The 16,369-nt window shown below is 57.0% G+C and overlaps 1 pseudogene; it reads right to left on the bottom strand.

The window, feature by feature from the left end:
* Positions 1-266: 266 nt before the first annotated feature.
* Positions 267-16,369, bottom strand: part of LOC120392981 — a 53,655-nt pseudogene continuing 37,552 nt past the window's right edge.

The raw sequence follows: 16,369 nt of genomic DNA, 5'->3' as shown, positions 1-16,369 counted from the left end.
TTCAATGCTGCACTCTTTGCATGGCTTTCAGAGGTCACCGTGAAACACGACTACCCTGCCCCTAGGAGTCTCTCAAGCAGCTGCCTGCGCACTCACTTGGCACCCACCAGTAATGGTCTCTGACAGTGGCATTGCAGAGGGAGCTTAGCAGACCGTCCCTTCTATGACTTCCTGAATTGCTGCCAGGACTGATTCTAAGAGAAGAGCGGATTTCTCCTCTGCGCTAGGGAGATTCTCATAGGAAAAGCAGCTGTGGTACGGGATGGGGCAATACAAGCACTACCCCTGAGCCCTTGAATAGCAGCAACTAGGACTTTGGGAGCCAGGGGATTGGTGTGTCTTGCTGGGAGAGCAGAGCTGGAGAGCAGAAAAGGGCATTGGAGGAATTGTAGAAAAGTCAGTGTCATGGCCGGGTCATGAGCAGCCAGATCTAGTGCTCAGAGGCAGAGTCTACACTCAGAAGACAGGAGTCGAGAGTCAGCTGGGTCAGGATACTGGAAGAGCAGAAGCAAAAGATCAAATTGTGTTCAGACCCTCAAATCCGATGAGCCACAGCGAGTCACATGGTCCAGAAGACAGGGGAGCCCCGGTGAGCAGACAGCTTCTTGTTCCTGCTGTTGGTTTAAGGAGGTCCCGGGGGCCGATTAGCTGCTCTGGGACTCTGCCAATAGGCCTCAGGGATGGAGCCTCAAACTGGGTCTGGACTTTGTAAGTCGTAGGTAAGCAGTTTTTAGTAGGCTTCCAGATGGCCTGCTGGAGTGTGGCTGCTCCCATGAACCCTGCAGACCCGAGTGATCTTCTGAGTGATCTCTCCCCGCTCAAACCTCCAGCAGGAAACAGTCTCCAGGATCCCAGACACGTCCTCTGAGAATAAAAACAAAGTCATGATGACAACTAGGCTATGGAACAGGAAGCCCAAAGTGCCCAGAAGAGTGAATGGTTTTTACCTCCACGAGATACCTGGGATCTTCCATCTAAGCCTCAATGCGACCCATGTTGCTTGGTTTGACAGGATGAGATCATGTGTCTCCACTGCTCTCTGAGCTGGGCTGGCTGCAGCATACGTCTGTGGAAGAGGCTGGGCCAGAGACTGGAAGAGAGATGTTGCAGTCAGGTCCAGGCACCCCAGAAAGAGAACAGAGGGTCTGAAACCGAAGGCTAAGCAATCAAATCAGCAGATTCGACAGAGAATTTTTGTACCGTACAGGGACATCAAATAAGGTCTGTTAGGAAAGCGGAGATGTTAGTCTGAAACTGCTAAGGCCACAATTGTGACTCTTATGATTCAGTTTGAGTCACTACAAAGTGTGTTTTGTTTTGTTTGTCTGTTTGAAATTTGTCTCTTTCTCTTGCTTAGTATCACTTAAATCTCTTCTTTGTTACTGTGCTTCCCAAAGCCCCTCAGTGTTGTGTGTGTGAGTGAAGTGTGAGTCTCCAGCCTACCTACCAGGCTGAGCTGTGCCCTATTTCTTTGAAGGTAGCGAATAATTTCGGAGCGGTGCGGGGCACAGAGTCCACAGGCAGTTCACCAGACATCTCCTGTGAAGCCCAAAGAGAACAAAGGAGCAGGAGAGATTCAGGCCACACTAACCCATGAGAACTTCCCACAGAAGAGGCTGCACAGTGCGCCAGACACAGCCGGCAGGATCCTTCCCACAAGCTGGGCCATGTCCTTCCCCTCCCAGCCCCACAGCTTCTTCCCCACCCCAGCCGCAGTAACCCCACCCAACACCCAGGTCTCCCCACCCACTCGCCAGTACCAGGCTGTTTCCATAATGGAAGCAGCTTTGTACCAGAGTTCACTGGCCACTAGATCCGAGGCTGCTCTGTTTGTCCATGGGCGTAGCAGGTTCATTTCCCTTTGCAGGATCTCTGACAGGTCTTGCTGCTGCTCCCTCAAGATTACCAGCTGCATCTGCAGCTCTGCCTGCACTTCCTTCTGCTTCTGGGGAGTTTCTAGGAGCTGCTGGAGAAACCCCGAGCCCTGCTTTGCCTGCTTAACCAGTCCCTGGAACTCAAATGGGATTCCCACTTGCGGGGACGGACCTTCCTTCAGTATCCAAGACTTCCATGAGCCATCGCAGATGACGAGAGGAATTCATTTCTGCTGACGATGCCAATAATCAATGAATCTACTCATTGTTAGGTGCCCTCTGGTCCTTCATTGACGGTCACTCCAGCACCATGGCAGTCTCTCTGCCTGGTAATTCGGCCCTCTGGCCGGCTCACTACTTTTAGTCACCGCTTCTGGGGCTCAGTTTGTCACACAGTAAAAGTCCAAAAAGGTCTTCCCAGAGAAAAAAGTTCTTCTCCTCTCACTGGGGCTCTGGCTCAGCCTGCAGCCCCCTTGCTGGGCTTGGTAACCTCTCTGGGTGCATTTATGCCCCCCTTCTTTGGGGTCAGTAGAGGAACCCGGTCCCATCCTGAACCTGGTAGCAGCCCAGGGCTCTGTGCTCAACAGCTAGGTCTGCTCTTTTCTCTTTGCTGCAGGTTTCCCTGGGCACATCCTACCTCTCTTCTCAAGTTCCCTTCTAGGCTTTCCTTGCTGCTTTCAACTTCCTACCTAGTTCTCATTCCAGTGCATAGCCCAGACAGGCTTTATCGCTGCTGCAGTCTGGTTCTTTCGGGGCCAATACATGGTCCCTCGGAGGTAGGACTCATTCTGTAATCAATTTGGCTAAGCCCCAGGCTGTGCCGCCCAGGGGAAAGCACTCTCCTTTCCCTGGTACAGACCTGCTCTGCCCAGGCCTGCTCTTCTTGGGTCGAGGTGAGTCTTGCCCACATGCTCAGGGTTTAGCTGATCACCATAGCTGGGCTTTTCACCTTCCTCTGCAGTACAGGGCCTGGTTCACTTGCTGGAGGAGTCTCTGCACCTTAAAGTCTTGAAACCATTATTTGAGGACTTGAGTAGTTCAGACATAGGTCAGGGGTTTATTACAAGAGTGGGTGGGTGAGCTTCTGTGGCCTGTATTGTGCAGGAGGTCAGACTAGATGATCATAAATGGTCCCCTCTGACCTTAAAGTCTAGGAGTCTGTAGTGGACCTGGCACCGCAGCGCCCCTTTGTGGCAGGTGCCGGAACGGTGCTGGGGCCTCGCGTCTCTCTAGTCTCGGTGTTTGCCTCTCTACGGGCCGTCTGTTACTGTCACTCGGTCTTACGCTCTTCCCTCCCCCAGTATTTGCAGTAGCGCGACCTCGTTGGCGGCATCTATAAGGGTGGGGCCGGTAGCACGGCCTAGCGGACAAAGTCCATATAATCCCTCTTTGCAGCAGGGTAGAACAGCCTAGCGGCCAACGTTCATATAATCCAGGCCTGCACAACATACGGCCCGCGGAGCCTCACTGTGCGGCCCGCGAGGGGATTCTAAATCCCCCGCACACGGAGCTCTGCGGGCAGCCCAGAGCCCTTTGAATCCCGGCTGCGGCCAGGAAGCAGAGAGCTCTGGGCTGCCGGCAGCGGCGGGGAGCCCAGAGCCCTTTAAATCCCAGCCGCGGCCGGGAGTCAGAGGGCTCTGGGCTGCTGGCAGCCGCGGGGAGCCCAGAGCCCTTTAAATCCCAGCCGCGGCTGGGAGTCAGAGGGCTCTGGGAGGCCAGAGCCCTTTAAATCCCAGCTGCGGCCGTGAGTCAGAGGGCTCTGGGCTGCTGGCAGCCGCGCGGAGGCCAGAGCCCTTTAAATCCCAGCTGCGGCCGTGAGTCAGAGGGCTCTGGGCTGCTGGCAGCCACGCGGAGGCCAGAGCCCGTTAAATCCCAGCCGCGGCCGTGACTCAGAGGACTCTGGGCTGCTGGCAGCCACGGGGAGGCCAGAGCCCTTTAAATCCCAGCCGCGGCCGTGAGTCAGAGGGCTCTGGGCTGCCCGCAGCGGCGGGGAGCCCAGAGCCCTTTAAATCCCAGCCGTGGCTGGGAGTCAGAGGGCTCTGGGGCTGCCCGCAGCCGCAGGGAGTGCAGAGCCCTTTAAATCTCAGCCAGAGTTGGGAGTCAGAGGGCTCTGGGCTGCCCACAGATTCCCGGCTGCGGCTGGGATTTTAAGGGCTCAGGGCTCCCCGCGGCTGCCAGCAGCCCAGAGCGGTTTGAATCCCGGCACGCGACCACTGTTTGCACCCTCCCCGACTGCCCCCCGGACCCCACCCCCTATCTAAATGCCGCTGCTCCTTGTCCCCCGATTGCTCCCTCCCAAGACCCCTGCTCCAACTGCCCCTTATGACCCCAGCCCCTATCTAAGCCTCCCTTCTCCTTGTCCCCAACTGCCCCCTCCTGAGACCCCCAACTTTCCCGAGGACCCCACCCCTACCTATCCCCTGATAAACCCCTGGGACTCCCATGCCTATCCTACTGCTGCCTGTCCCCTGACTGCCCCCCTGAACCTCTGCCCCATCCAGCCCCCACAGCTCCCTGTCCCTTGACTGCCCCCTGGAACTCCCTACCCCTTCTCCAACCTCCAGCCCACTTACTGTGCCACTCAGACCAGCGTGTCTGGCTCCATGCAGCTCCAGACACATTGCTGCCATACTCCCCCGTGGAGCCCACAGCCCACCCCCTCCCCCAGCGCCTGCCTTTCAGATTTGAACACCTCAGGATTCAGGAGTGCTCAAGCTCAGTTTGGGCAGCTGTTACTTCATTTCTCCCAAATCAAATATACTGATCCACTGTAACTTGCTGTAGAAAAAGCAGGATAAAATTGAGCAAGAAATGCTTATTAGGACTGGAATTGCTATTTTCAGCAGCCATTGCCTTTTTGTTTGTTTAAGGAAGACAGTGATATTGCATAGGCAAATTCCCATAGAAAGAAAGAGGAACAAAAGAATAATAAAGGCACCTCAACTTTTCCTCATTTATGGAGGACAGTCTTATAATATGCATCCAGATATCCTCCAATCACACAAGCTGAAAATTGTTCCACTTTATTGCAGCTCTGTAACCATATGGGAACCAATCCTGTCTGTGTTTTGTGCACATCCAAAATTCCTGCTGAATGACCTGCCCTGGGAGCGCATTAGTGACCCAGGGCTGGGGAGGCAGGAGGTGTGTGGGGAGGCACTGGGGGGGGGAGCCCAGGGCTGGGGCAGCAGCAGGGTGGAGGGAGGGCACTGGTGGGGAGGAAAGGGGGAAGCCCAGCACTGGGGCGGCAGGGGGTGTGGGTCAGTGGGGGGAGAGCCCAGGATTGGGGCAGCAGGAGGGTACAGGGGGGAGCCCAGGGATGGGACGGGGGGCAGCCAAGTTTTTTTTTTTTGCTTGGGGCAGCAAAACACCTAGAGCCGACCCTGCCGGGTTCCCCCAGCCGCTGGAGCCCTGGGCCCTTTAATTTGACCCTGAGGGCTCCCAGTCACCTCTTCAGCTGGGAGCCCCCGGTTGATTTAAAATAAAGTATCACCTCCCCACCCCCAACCTTCCTTTTTGGCCCACAGCAGTTTTGGTGGGGCGGCGCTGGGGAAGGAGGGTTTGTTTCCGCAGAGCTGGGCGGCCCTGGGGCAGGGTGTTTCTGCGGGGCTGGGAGGTTTCGGCCCTCGGCTGTTTTCTTTGGAGGAATGTGGCCCTCGCCGCTTTACGAGTTGTGCGGGCCTGATATAATCCCCCTTTCAGGCGGGGTAGTGCGCCAGAGTCCACATAATCCTTCACGGTTGGACTCGGGCCCACCTTCTCCTCTGAGCCCCAAGCCAGGGCCCTGATAGCTGCAAGCTCTACTTGCCGCCGCTCAGCAGGGATCTGCCCGCAACACGCTGAGTGCTAATACAGCTTTAACACCGTTTATCTCTACTTTCCCCTGGGAATGGCAGTGCTTCTGCAGCGAGGGGTCCTCCGGTCTGTTCCGCCCCTGGGTCGTCCTCCGTCAGGGTCTCCGGTGGTGCCTCGGCAGGGCTGACGCCCGGATCCTGGCTCGCAGGCCCTCTCTCTGCAGGAGCTAACAGCGTGCGTCCTTCCCCTCCGGCGGTCAGCCCAGACTGAGCTGATGTGCAGGCTTTTATATCTGAGCTCCAGTTGGAGCATGCCCAGCAGAACTTCTGGGGCGGGGCTTCCTCTGCCAGGGAGGAAGGGTTAACCCCTGCTATACCAGTGTGGGTCCACTCTGCCCCGTCACACACCCTCCCCCTTAAGACAGTCGCCTGGGCCGGCTGACCCTTAGTCGTCTCCTCCCCTTCCCCCTACCCCCCTACCGCCCCACAACTTGGGAAAAGAAATCTGCATCCGCATGAGCCTTTCCCGGCCGGTGTAACACTCGGAAGGAATAGGGTTGGAGGGACATGTACCACCACATGATCCGTGTGTTTGAGTCCTTCATGCTGTTAATCCACCTGAGGGGTGCGTGTTCTATTACCAAGGAGAAGGAGGGCTTCATAGAACTGCTTATAGTCATTCCTGTCCGCATATGCCTGTATTTCATCTGCTTTGGCGCTCAGCCACAAGTCCCGCATTTTGGGCAGTCGGTGCTGTACTGTTCTGCGAGCATGATAAAGGCTGTCTTCTTTGCCGCTGAGGATGGGTCGTTCTGATGTGCACGATGCAGGCGATGCTTCTCAGCAAGTAGGACCTGGATTTCTGCATCATTTTCGTCAAACCAGCCTTGCCGCCTGCGTGTGGAGGGCCCCAATACCTTCGATGCAGCTGTATGGACAGTGTTGCGGAATGGCTCCCAGTCTTTCTCAGCGTCATCCTCAATACGAAGATCAGCAAGCTCATTCTCTAGGTCTTCCGCTAGATTTTCAGCGATGCGGCTATTCTTCAGCTTCGACACGTTGATCCTTTTGAGAGCCTTACAGCCTTGTGGTCGTCTCTTCGGCATGATACGGCGCTTCATTTTGGATACTATGAACCTGTGATCCGTCCAACAGTCACCACCGCACATAGCTTTTATAACCCTGACATCTTGTCTGTCCCTTCTCCTGATGACGACATAGTCGATCAGATGCCAGTGCTTGGAACAGGGATGCATCCACCAAGTCTTGTTGCGGGTACGGAGGCGGAAGACCGTATTGGTGATCAGAAGGTCATGTGCTGCACAAGTTTTCAGCAGTAACAGGCCATTGCTGTTACACTTTCCCACTCCATGTTTCCCCATGACTCCTTCCCAGGCTGCGGCATCGCATCCGACTCTTGCGTTAAAATCGCCAAGCAGGATCAGCTTGTCTCTGCGGTGCCCTGATGATAACAGAGCACCTAGTTCTTCGTAGAATTTATCCTTCACAGTCTCTGGGTTGGTCATTATGGGAGTGTATGTGCTGATCAAAGTAGCTTGTTTCCCTTTTTGAAGCGGAAGCTGCATTGTCATGAGTCGGTCATTCACACCCTTGGGGAACTGGCAAGTTTCGAACAAGATGATTCTTGATGGCGGTTAACTCCAGATTCGCGACGCTCATCACTGCTGCGGCCACTCCAGAAGAATGTATAGCCTCTGCCTGACTCGGACAGCTGTCCTTCATTAGCAAGGCGAGTTTCGCTAAGGGCTGCAATGTCAATGTTGTAGCGCGCAGCTCTCTGGCGACAAGTGCTGTTCTTCTCTCCGGTCTGTCTGCCGTGATGTTGTCCAGTAGCGTGCGCACAGCCCATGTGCCAATGGGGATCGGTGTCACTCTAAGTTTTGTTTTTGTTCAACCTCTTTGATGGGATCCCCACCAGCCGCGGTATGCTGGCCAGGGTAAGGTGAAGCAGGCAATGTTTAGGACACCTTTTCTAGCCAAGTGAGCAGTGCAGTCCTGAATAGGGCTGCTCAGTCGCTCAAGAAGATGCCGCGCTCCACTGCTGCTTCGGTCAGTGAGGAACGACCATTATACCTGAGCCGCCTGTGTGCAGGTCCGTGGCAACAGCTCCCAGTGTATCCACACCTGCTGCTTCGTCGCTTGCCCATCACCACAGGACTTGATATGTTATGATGTCGAGACTTGCGCGTGAATTGGATTAAAGTGAGGGAGAGTCTATGGTCCACAGTCTTCTGGGAGCTTTCCTCCTGAACTCTGATGGCACTGTGCTCCTTACAGAGAAGACGAGATTCTCCAGAGATGGGCTGAACATTTTGAAGCAGTTCTCAACTGCCCCTCAGTCATCAATGATGAGGCCATTGACAAGATGCCCCAGGTTGCAGTCCATGACTCCATGGATGCTTCACCAAAAGAGGATGAAGTGAAGGAAGCCATCAACCAGCTGTCAAGTGGCAAAGCCCCAGGGTCAGATGCCATACCAGCAGAGGTGTACAAAGTCAGTGGACCCGTGCTGCTACGGAAAGTCACTGAGCTGTTTCAGTCCTTCTGGAAGCAGGGATCCATTCCACAGGAATTTAGAGATGTGTCCATGGTGCACCTCTATAAGAGGAAGGGCAATCGCCAGGTATGCAACAATCACCATGGAATCTCGCTGCTCTCTACAGCGTGGAAAATTCTTGCACGGGTTCTGTTGAACCGATTGATCACTCACCTGCAGCAGGGCTTACTGCCAGAATCACAGTGCGGCTTCCGCAAGGGACGGGATTATTGACATGATCTTCGCTGTGTCAGCTACAGGAGAAATGTCAAGAACAGAATTGTGAGCTCTACACAACTTTTGTGGACCTCACGAAAGCGTTCGACTCTGTCAGTCGCCAGGGCCTGTGGAGGATCATGTCGAAATTCAGCTGTCCAGACAGATTCATACCAATGGTACGTCAATTTCATCACGGTATGATGGCTCGTGTCCTGGATGACAGTGAAACATCTGAGGCCTTCCCAGTCACCAACGGCATCAAGCAAGGGTGTGTTTTAGCACCCACTTTGTTCAGCATGATATTCTCTGCCACTCTGACTGATGCCTTTCAATACTGCACTGAAGGAGTAGGCCTGAAATACAGAACTGACAGGAAACTATTCAATCCGAGGCGACTGCGTGCCATTACCAAGGTGAAGGAAACTGTACTTCGAGACTTTGTCTTTGCCGATGATTGTGCTCTGAATGCTAGTACAGAGCCACAAATGAAAGCCAATATGGACAAGTTTTCATCTGCATGTAACAACTTCGGTCTCACCGTTAGCATCAAGAAGACTGAGGTCATGCACCAGCCAGCTCCCCACGCCCGCACTCAGAACCGTCCATCACTGTAAATGGACAGAGACTCCAGGCAGTGGAGCACTTCACATACCTGGGCAGTACCTTTCCCAAGCAGTGTCAGTCGATGATGAAGTAAACGGCAGAATTGCTAAAGCCAGCTCTGCATTTGGCCGATTGCGCCCAACGCCTGGGAACGTCGAGGGATCAGCCTACCAACGAAGCTGATGGTCTACCGAGCAGTGGTGCTTCCAACTCTGCTGTAGGCCTGCGAGCCGTGGACTGTCTATCAGAGTCATGCACGAAGGCTCAATCATTTCCACATTTCCTGTCTGCAAAAGCTTCTAAAAATCAGATGGCAGGACAAAGTGCCCGATACTGAAGTCCTTACCAGAGCCAGTCTGCCGTCAGTTCACACACTGCTGATGAGAGCCCAGACCAGATGGGCCGGACATGTCGTGGAGAATGTCAGAGGAGCGCATTTCTAAACAGCTCTTCACGGAGAACTCACCAGGGAAAGCGCTCCCATGGAGGACAAAAGAAGCGGTTCAAGGACACGCTGAAGACCTCTCTGAACTCCCTGGAGATCAACACCGCCACATGGGAAACCCTCGCACTGAACCGGCCCAGCATGGCGCAGCCTCATTCACACAGGCAGTAATACCTCTGAGGCGAGGCGTACTGCTGAGTCTGAAAGAAAGCATGAGCTGCGCGCGAGTCCAGAGCTGCCCGCACATCATCGACAGTGCCATCGCATGTCTGTCCAACGCGGTGGCAGGACGTTCCACGCCCGAATCGGACTGATCAGTCATCTCCGGACTCACAGAGTCCGGTCATCGAACGAATGAGTTGTTGAGGTCTTCATCGACAACGATGGACGAACATCACAGTACCTCAGCGCCACGAATGCCCATTTCACTCCCAGGGCCTCCCGCTCTGTGGTGGAATACCGGGTCTCTCTGGGGAACAGCTTGTGGTTCAGGTCCAAAATGGGGTGTTCTTCTCCTCCCACCTCTTGCAACAGTACGGCCCTGTAGTGAGGCGGCCTGGCTCCCGGCCGCACCCGAGAGGGAGGAGCCAGAACAGCTGCCACAGTGGGCGGAGCCACTGCCGCCTGTCCCCGCCCCCGGAAGTCAAGGGGCGGGACAGGAAGTATAAAAGCCCCGGCCCAGCGCTCAGTTGCAGCCCAGCGGCCGGAGAGGACAGACGCTCCTGACCGAGCTCTTGCTGGACCGAGCCTGCCCCAAGCCCGGTACCCTGAGGAGGACTGGCCGAGCCTTCCCCGAGCCCGTTACCCCGAGGAGCTGCCCGAGCGTCCCCCCGACCCGTGTCCTGAGGAGCAGCCTGACCTAGCCAGCCCTCAGCACGACGAGGAGCCCATGGTATGGGACCCCGCCATGGACACCGCGATGAGCAGGTATCCATGGAGGGGAGATGGGTAGCCCGGGGTAGCTGACCCCAGTCTGGCTACTGCAGATTTCGAGCCGATGTCGGTGTGTTGCGGTCAGGACTCACACAGCAGCAGACTAACTGCTGCTGTTAGCCCCGGGCTGCACAGGCTGGAGTGGGTGCTCAGGTGGGCCTCCCCTGCCACCGCCTCACGGGTGGCAGTCTCCCCCTCACATCAGAGCTCAGACCCAGAAGTCTGGACTGACCTATTGTTGCTGCTCAGCTCCTGCTTCGAGGACCTGAGCCCTGAACTATTATTGCTGCTCAGCTCCTGCTTAAGTACCTGAGCCCTGAACTATTGTTGTTGCTGCTCAGCTCCTGCTTTAAGGACCTGAGCCCTGAACTATTATTGCTGCTCAGCTCCTGCTTTAAGGACCTGAGCCCTGAACTATTATTGCTGCTCAGCTCCTGCTTAAGTACCTGAGCCCTGAACTATTGTTGTTGCTGCTCAGCTCCTGCTTTAAGGACCTGAGCCCTGAAGTATTATTGCTGCTCAGCTCCTGCTTTAAGGACCTGAGCCCTGAACTATTGTTGTTGCTCAGCTCCTGCTTTAAGGACCTGAGCCCTGAACTATTATTGCTGCTCAGCTCCTGCTTAAGGACCTGAGCCCTGAACTATTGTTGTTTGCTCAGCTCCTGCTTAAGGACCTGAGCCCTGAACTATTGTGGTTGCTGCTCAGCTCCTGCTTTAAGGACATGAGCCCTGAACTATTGTGGTTGCTCAGCTCCTGCTTAAGGACCTGAGCCCTGAACTATTATTGCTGCTCAGCTCCTGCTTAAGAATCTGAGCCCTGAACTATTGTGGTTGCTGCTCAGCTCCTGCTTAAGGATCTGAGCCCTGAACTATTGTGGTTGCTGCTCAGCTCCTGCTTAAAGATCTGAGCCCTTAACTATTGTTGTTTGCTCAGCTCCTGCTAAAGGACCTGAGCCCTGAACTATTGTTGTTTGCTCAGCTCCTGCTTAAGGACCTGAGCCCTGAACAATTTTGCTGCTCAGCTCCTGCTTAAGGACCTGAGCCCTGAACTATTGTTGCTCAGCTCCTGCTTAAGGAGCTGAGCATTGAACTATTGTTGTTTGCTCAGCTCCTGCTTAAGGACCTGAGCCCCTTGAACTACTGCTTATTGCCCCGCCCTGACTAGGGCTAGGGCTTTACTGACTCTGTGTGCTCAGCCCTGCCTGAGGGTCTGAGCCTAGAACTGTTGTTTGCTGCCCCGCCCTGACTGAGGGCTTGGGCTTCGTTGACTGTTTATTTCTGCTCAGCCCTGCCTGAGGGTCTGAGCCCTTGACCTTCGGAGACTGAACTGCTGATTTAGGCTGTGTAGTGACGCTGCCTGGCTCCCGGCCACACCGAGAGGCCGAGCCCCACACCGACTCTTACACGTGGTGCCTTCTCTGAGGACCTCTCGCCCAGGATGTGGGCGAGCTCTGACGCCGGTGAAAGGGGGCCGGGAGAGAGGCCTCCCGCCAGAGAGATGGATCTGTCCCAGCTCCTGCCCTCATGACGGAGAGCCAGGAGCGACAACAGGCGGCACGGTCGCAACAGCAGCAGCAGCTCGTCGAGCAGCTAGGTTCGCAACAACGGCAGCTCATTCAAGACCTGGTTACCCAGCACCAGGACTTCCAGCGGCAATGTGTCCAGCAGCTCGCAGCGGTGCTGACTCGACCGGGAACCCCATCCAGGAGATGCTGCAGGGGCCCCGCGCCCAGCCCCACCCGCTGACGAAGATGGGGCCCGCGACACCAAGCCTTTCGCCACATTGAAGCGGTGGCCGCCATCGCGGCTGGGCCCAGGACCAATGGGCCACCATCCTGGCCCCATACTTAACGGGACTGCTCAGACGGTCTATCGAGGCTTGTCTGTGGAGGCAGTCCAGGACTACAGCCAGGTGAAAGCCGCTATCCTAGACGCCCTGGATATGAGTCCAGAGACCTACCGACAGCGGTTTAGAAGCCTGGCGATCCTCCAGGGGCCCGACCTCGGATAGTGGCCCAGGAGCTGAGTGGTAGTATTGGAGCAGTTCGCCCATGTACTCGCCGCGAGGAAGAGCCTGGGTCCTCCGCCATAGGCCGCGACAGTGGCCGCCGCATGCTAATGGAGGACTTCCTGCGGCTGAAACCCCGCTGGGCTCGGCTGGCCGACAGCCCGCCCGGACGGAGCGCCCCAACCCAGAAAAGAAGGGGGCGCCCACCTCACAGATACAAGTTTCCTCCCGTGGAGCGGAGGCCCGACCCATCGCCACGCCCTCCGGGAGAGCCGACCCCGGTTCCCGTGCAGAGGGGACTACCGAACCTGCCTGAGGTAACCCCGACCCGGTCACGGACGGACGAGAAGACCTGGGGCCCTGTTTCTCCTGTGGAGAGTATGGCCATTTACAGTGGGACTGCCGAGGACTGGAGTGTACCTTTGGCCAGGTTTACTCAGGGAAGGCCGTGCCCGGCGCTGGCAAGCGCCAAGATCACCGCGTGCCCGGTCGCTGAGGGGCGCCCGACGGTGGCCCTCCTCGATTCAGGCTGCGCCAGACACTGGTCTGCCAAACCATGGGCCCGCAGGCTTACAACCGCCTGGGGAACATTCAGCTGCAGTGTATCCACGGGATATACGGTCCTACCCAAGTACCAGGGCCCAACTGACTATTGATGGGGTCACCCGGCTGATGACAGTGGGACTCGCCCACGGCTGGCGCACCCGGTGATCCTGGGTCGACTGGCCCGAGTTCCCGCCGTACCACGCCGCCACGCCGAGGGCAGCCCGCAGGTCACGCCAGCCTTGGAAGGAGGCCCCAGAGACTGAGGAAGACGAGGTGGAAGCCCCACCACACCAACCCGATGGAAGGACGTGAAGATCCTCCCGGAGTGGGGAGGATCCTCGGCGCCCACGGACTTTTGCCGGGATCAACGGGCCGACCGTACACTCACGCCGACATACGACCAGCTGGCCTCCTGGATGGGACGGTCCTCGACCCCATCGAGCGCGCAGTGGCCGTGACTTTGAATTGCGGCAGGAGCACCTGTATCGCGCCGAGAGGGACCCGCACGGGGATACCAGGACACAACTCCTCGTGCTCGTGTCACCGCTGGCGGTCATGAAACTGGCCCACGACATCCCTGCGGCCGGGCACCTCGGTCACGAGAAGACCCTGGCTCGGATCCTGGGGTGCTTCTTCTGGCCAGGGGTCCACCAGGAGGTAAAGAATTATTGCAACTCTTGTCCGAATGCCAGTTGGCTGCCCCAGCACGAACTCCCAAGGCACCGCTGGTCCCGATGCTCTGATTGAGACCCCTTTGAGCGGTGGCCATGGACCTGGTGGGGCCTCCCTAAGAGCAGCGCAGTGTTCCAATACATTTTGGTGATAATGGACTATGCTACCAGGTTCCCCGGCAATCCTCTCCGACCATCACGGCCCGCACCATCGCAGCTGAGCTGGTGAAGGTCTTCGCCTGTGTCGGCCTGCCCCAGGAGATCCTCATGGATCAGGGGACCAACTTTACGTCACGGCTGCTCCAGCAGGTGTGCGAACCCTTGGGGATAAAGCAACTCTGGACGACCGTTTACCATCCCCGGACAGATGGGCTGGTTGAAAGATTCAATCGACGCTGAAAGAGCTGTTGCGTAGGTTCCCCCAGGAGGACCTTCGCCGATGGGACCAGCTCCTTCCACCCCTGCTCCTGGCGGTGCGGGAAGTCCCCCAGTCTTCAGCCAAGTTCTCACCCTTTGAGTTGCTGTACGGTCGGCGACCTCGGGGCCTGCTGGATCTCATGAGGGAAACCTGGGAGCAAGCCCCATCGCCGTCCCAGGGCCTCTTAAAGTACGTACTCCAGCTTCAGGAGCGCCTTAAGCAGGCGGGGGCCCTGGCGCAGGAGAACTTGAAAGCCACCCAAGACACGCAGGCCCAGACTTATAACTGGGACGCCCAGACTCGGGACTTTCATCCCGGAGACCGGGTATTACTCCTCCTTCCCTCCAGTGAATCGAAGATCCTGGCCCGGTGGCAAGGGCCATATGAGGTGGTTCGGAAGGTGGGCCCGGCACTATGAAATCAATCAGCCGGACCGGAAAAAGAAGACCCAACGGTACCATGTCAACCTCCTCAAGCCCTGGCAGGAACATGAAGGTCTCCCGATCAACCCCTACCCGCCAGAACCTGAGCTAGGACCCCAGGTAGCCCATACAGAGGACCCCGGGGAACCGCAGCTCGGGGAGACCCTAACAGATGACCAACTCAAGCAGACCCGGTGCCTCTTGCAAGCCTTTTCCCACACCTTTACGGGCCAACCGGGATACACCACCCTGGTATACCATAGGATCCAGACGGAGCCTGGGGTGGTGATCCGGGGCGCGACCAGGCCCTTGCCGTATCACAGGAGGCAGGTCGTTGAGGAGGTGGTACGAGCTATGCTGGATCTAGGGGTGATTGAACCATCGCAACATGAGTGGCGCAGCCCTGTAGTGCTGGTACCGAAGCCCGACGGCTCACAGAGATTCTGTATCGACTTTAGGTGCGTTAATGCTATCTCCAAGTTCGATGCCTATCCCATGCCTCGGATAGATGAGCTGTTGGCCCGCTTAGGGGAGGCCCGCTATATCACCACCCTTGATCTAAGCAAAGGGTACTGGCAGATCCCCCTGGAACCAGCCTCCAGGGAGAAGACTGGGTCGCCACACCCACTGGCCTATACCAGTTTACCCGGATGCCCTTCGCCTCCATGGGCTCCGCCACCTTTCAACGCCTAATGGACCGCCTCCTCCAGCCACATCAGGACTACGAGGCCGCCATCTAGATGACGTGGTCATTTACAGTCCTCGGTGGAGAACCACCTAGAAAGGGTCGCAGCCGCCCTGAGGTCCTGCGGAAGGCCAGGTTAACAGCCAACCCTAAGAAATGTCGCATCGGCTGAGAAGAGACCACGTACCTGGGGTATACTATCGGGCATGGACAGGTAAAACCTCTTGTCGGCAAGGTCCAGGCCATCGCAACCTGCCCCCCGCCAGCCACGGCGCCAGGTGTGCCAGTTTCTGGGGCTGGCAGGGTATTACAGACGATTTATTCTCAATTCGCGGCAATTGCCGCCCTTACCGGGCTCCTGACAAAGGATAGCCCGCGCAGGTGAAATGGACCATGAGTGCGACGAGGCCTTCAGACACTCAAACGAGTCTCTGCAGCAAGCCGGACTTGTATAGTCCTGATTTCCACCGGACATTTGTTTTACAGACAGACGCCTCGAAGTGGGACTCGGGCCGTCCTTTCCCAAGAAGTAGAGGGGAAGAGCATCCGGTTCTTTACATCAGCCGGAAGCTGTTCCCCGAGAGAAAAACTACGCGTGGTCGAAAAGGAAGCCCTCGCTGTGAAGTGGGCCTGTGAAGCCCTGAGGTATTACATCCTGGGAGCCCTTCACCTTGGTCACCGACCATTCCGCCTCCAATGGTTGGCTCGCATGAAGGACCATAACATGCGGCTGCAGCGGTGGTACTTGGCCCTGCAGCCCTATGCCTTCACTGTGGCCATCGGGCCGGGAAGGACCATGCTAACGCGACTTCCTCCCGGCTGGGGTATGGAAGGGGCTGACCCCGCTGCACGGGAGCCAGCCTTGAGGGGGGGGCCGTGTAGTGAGGCAGCCTGGCTCCTGGCTGCACCCGAGAGGGAGGAGCCAGAACAGCTGCCACAGTGGGCGGAGCCACTGCCACCTGTCCCCGCCCCCCCGGAAGTCAAGGGGCGGGACAGGAAGTATAAAAGCCCTGGCCCAGCACTCAGTTGCAGCCCGGCGGCTGGAGAGGACAGACGCTCCTGACCGAGCTCCTGCTGGACCGAGCCTGCCCCGAGCCCCGTACCCTGAGGAGGACTGGCCGAGCCTGCCCCGAGCCCCGTACCCTGAGGAGGACTGGCCGAGCCTGCCCCGAGCCCCGGACCCTGAGGAGGACTG

The sequence above is a fragment of the Mauremys reevesii genome, unplaced genomic scaffold, assembly GCF_016161935.1.
Source record: "Mauremys reevesii isolate NIE-2019 unplaced genomic scaffold, ASM1616193v1 Contig130, whole genome shotgun sequence".
In the NCBI taxonomy this organism is placed as follows: Eukaryota; Metazoa; Chordata; order Testudines; family Geoemydidae; genus Mauremys; species Mauremys reevesii.
Note: the sequence above shows the minus strand (reverse complement) of the source record. Positions and strands in the feature narration are given on the sequence as shown.